General features: G+C 36.9%; 1 pseudogene; it reads left to right on the top strand.

Moving 5' to 3' along the window:
• The first annotated feature begins 1,051 nt into the window (after nt 1-1,051).
• On the top strand, nt 1,052-2,027 carry LOC140455567 (muscarinic acetylcholine receptor M2-like; annotated as a pseudogene).
• Nucleotides 2,028-4,103: the final 2,076 nt, after the last annotated feature.

Genomic DNA, 4,103 nt, shown 5'->3' with positions numbered 1-4,103 from the left:
TGATTTTGTTTGGCGCTGTATCTGTCACCACACTGAATGAATTGCTTACTCACTGAAGTGCCGAAACAGTTCAAATTTCAATACAAATATTCCTTCATGACGTTGCAAATTGTGGCGTTATCAAATCTGTGCACTTTTAAATGTTGAGTAACAAAAGGAATGCATTTTTTAAAAGCAAAGGCTTCATGAAGATTATTCTCATTTAAAAGCTTGTAATGCAACATTTCTTTTCTTAAGAGACACCACCATCAGTCACATTATTATTGCGTTTATATTTAGTGCAATTTTCATAAAACATACGGGTTATAAATTAACAACAAAGGAGTGCAGACGCCTGAAATTTGAAACAAGAATAGAAAAGCCTGAAAAAATCTCAACCGGTCTGTCAGCGTCTATGGAGAGAAAGCGACAAGATATTTCGAGTTTAGTGTTGCATGTTGCAAAGACATTGAATTGTTATGGTATTATCTTTAAAATAACATGTTAGACGTCGCTTGTGAACTGCATGTTTTGCACAGACGGTTACGGAATATTTCTTTGCAGCCTCAAAGGTGAAAATCACAATTTATTTCCCATTTATTGGTGATTACTGGGCTTTGTGGGATTTTGTTCGAGTAAATGTCCATCAACTCTTCTTGCTGCGCCACCTTCAACTATCCCGTCTTTATACCATTCCAGGATGGCAAAAAGTGAAAGTATTCTACGATTATATATTCACGAAGCCTACAGTTGACTCTGACAGACATAAACCGAAGACAATGATTTTTTTTTTGCAATGTCACTCATCTAAATTACTCTTAGTACAGAAGGCGTTATTTCCGTGCACATTAGTAGTACCATGATAAGCGACCTATGGTACAATTGCACCTTCACACAAAGCCAATGCCAGAAAATGAAAGATCAACATTTTTAGGCGCAGATATATTCTTTATATGGTCTTCTGTACAAAACTAAAATTAAGATTTCAGTTTTGTAACTATAACTTTGTCATAATTCTTTTCTTTCAAGTTTGAAAACAGCACCTCTCAACTCTGCAAGTTCAGAAGACAGAATGTGGAAATCATTGGAGATAAATGTCGCACTTTTTAACCTTTCCAGGTTGTTTGATAATGAAGTTGGGATTTCTTCCAACACAATCAAAGTCGTCTTCATTGTGATTATGACAGGATCTTTAAGTCCAGTGACTATTCTTGGAATTATTCTGGTCATTGTTTCTATTAAAATGAACAGACAGTTACAAACTATTAACGGTTGCTTAATTTGTGTTTAGCCTGTGCTGATTTGTTTATTGCTGTATTCTCCATGAATTACAGTGTAAGTAGTGTATACTACTTACACTGTAATTAGTTTTTGGCCTTTGGGCCCAGTGTTATGTGATTTGTGACTCGCTCTCGATTATGTTGCCAGTAATGTCTCTGGCATGAATCTCCTTGTGATTTGCTTTGACTGATACTTCTGTGTGACAAAGCCTTTCAGGTATTCAATGAAAAGAATGACCAAAATGGCAGGGACGATGAATGCAGCTGCTTGGCTGCTCTCATTTCTCTTTTGGTCCCTGCCATTATCTTCTGGCAGTTCGTCGTCAGGGAGCAGACAGTCCAAGAGGGTGAATGCTATGTTCAGTTATTTTTATTCCAACTTTTACAGTTTGTACTTCTGTCATCGCTTTCTGCCTTCCTGTTACTATAATGGCAATTTCATACGTGAAAATATCTCGTGCCAGTAAGAGTCGAATCACGAAAAATAAAGTAGGATCTGGACAGATGAAAGACAGAGTTTACTCTGGAATATCCCAACCATTACACGATAAAATAATAAAGTCGAATGACGACACTATGCCAAAAGCTGCGTATCACTTTCCACACGTCAGAAGGCAAGATGATGAAATGAATGTAAATATAACAACTGACAATTACAGACCAGAGTGGAAGGGGGACCAAAATGAGTCAGTTTGCGTTGGTGTTCTTTCATTGAACAAGAAAGGAAAACATGGGTCCAAAATGATTATTCTACGCAAAATGATTTGAGAACTAACAACTCCAATCACTGTTTTATAAAAATACTTGTAAACTTTGAAAAGAACGATGTTCGTAACAGAAGGGCCAAAATGGTGCAACGAGTTTTCAGGAAGAAAGTGAATAAAAAGGAGATCAGGGAATCACATAGGAGCGTGAAAATGCCTAAGACGAAAGTACAAAGACAAATACAGTTGCAAGTCGAGGGTAGACGTTGACAAGAATAGCCTTGGCTATCCTTTTGGCATTTATCATCACGTGGATCCCCTACTTTGTCGTGGTGGTCATTAGCACGTTCTGTTCCATCTGAATCCCTAACGCACTGTGGACTATTTGATACTAGCTTTCTTACATCAACAGTACTATCAATCCAGCTTGTTACGCATTTTGTAACGCTACTTTCAAGAAAACCTTCAATTATCTTCTGTTGTGTCAGTACAAAAGGAGAACTTGCGCCATAAGATTAAAAAAACGCTCCATCAACGTTTTTATATGAACATATTGATAATGGATTGATTCATCAGGTAATTTAAAAATAAAAAAAGATACATGCATGCTAAATAAAATCGGCGTTCAATTTCAGTATATCACATCTATGCCTGAATTCTTTACAATGGATGCATAATGTCGATCTAAACAAGGGGAAGGTGGATTAAAAAAAATTGCGCGTGCCATTGAACAGGAAGACCAAATTGCATATAGCATAAAATATTATAGTAAGACACGTTCACTTCTACAAAATTCCTATTAATGAGACGTAATAATTTGCACACTGAACGTAAAGTAACAGTTCAGCAAGTCATACGATGAAGATCTTAGTTCTGGTGAATGCATCTTCTGGGAATCATGCTTAGACTTCTGAATGATTTTTTGTTGTTGTTCTGGCTTTTCACTTCAAGCAGAAAAAAGAAATACATAGAAGTAAAATACTTGCATTTTCACTGCATTTTAAAAGTTTATTACATTGCTATGGGCCATTTAATTGCAATGAAGTTTCTCCAAGTTGTTTCTCATATTTATCAACACTGAAATCTGCGATCAAAGATTTCAGGGGGTAACGACCTTAATTTCTGTGTTCGCTAAAAAAAAGAAAGAAGCCTCGGTGGCTTGATGCAAATTGTACCTAATTAGAATGCTTGGACATATTGTAGATCTCTGTTGCTAACACATGCCCCAGTCTGTTGCAATATTTGTAGTTATTGATTTTTCAGGTAAATTTAGATCCTTTTGAATGTTAGAATTACATACAAACAGAACATTGATTGGTACAGCACAGGACAGGGCCCTTCGGACCACAATGTTGTGCTAGACAAGACGCTAAATAAAACTGATACTTTCTGCCTGCCCTTGGTCAATAGCCCTCCACTCTTACATATTAATATGTTTATCTTAATTGCTCTTATCAGATCTGCCTCCATCATCATTACACCAGCTATTTCCAGTCTTTTGCCACTTTGTGCAAAAAAAAGCTCCTTACGTCTCCTTTGAAATGTACTCCTCTCACCTTAAATTCATACCACTGGTATTAGATTTTTCAACACTAGTTAAAAAGAGATTTTGGCAGTCAACCCCACCTATGCATTTCATAACTTCATAGATTTATATCATGTGTCCCTTAGCTTCTGCTGCTGCAAAGAAACAGACCAGAAATTTGCTAAACTCTCATTATAGCTTGTAACCCCTAATATAGGCAGCATTCTCGCAAATCTCTTCTGCACGCTTTCCATAGCCTCCATATATATCTTGCAATGTGGTGACCATAATTGATCCAATTATTGGAGGTGTGACTTTACCAAAGTCTTATAAAGCTGCAACATGACTTCGTGACTCTTCTATTAAATTCTCCCAACAACATGGGCAAAACTGCTTAACTGTTGTATATCCTTGTGTGACCGCTTTCAGAAAGCTGTGGACTTTAACCAATTGTTCTTCCGTAGATCAGGGCTGTGCAGAGTACTAATTTTCCTCAACATTTCATCTCCCAAAGTGCAGTACATCACACTTACCCAGGCTAAACTTCATCTGCCATTTCTCCATTATACCTGCAACGGATCTAATTCCCGTTGAATATTCTGAAAACCTTCGAAA

This window comes from Chiloscyllium punctatum, chromosome 30, assembly GCF_047496795.1.
Source record: "Chiloscyllium punctatum isolate Juve2018m chromosome 30, sChiPun1.3, whole genome shotgun sequence".
Classification (NCBI taxonomy): Eukaryota; Metazoa; Chordata; class Chondrichthyes; order Orectolobiformes; family Hemiscylliidae; genus Chiloscyllium; species Chiloscyllium punctatum.
The sequence above is the reverse complement of the archived record's forward strand: the minus strand, read 5'-3'. Positions and strand labels throughout refer to the sequence as shown.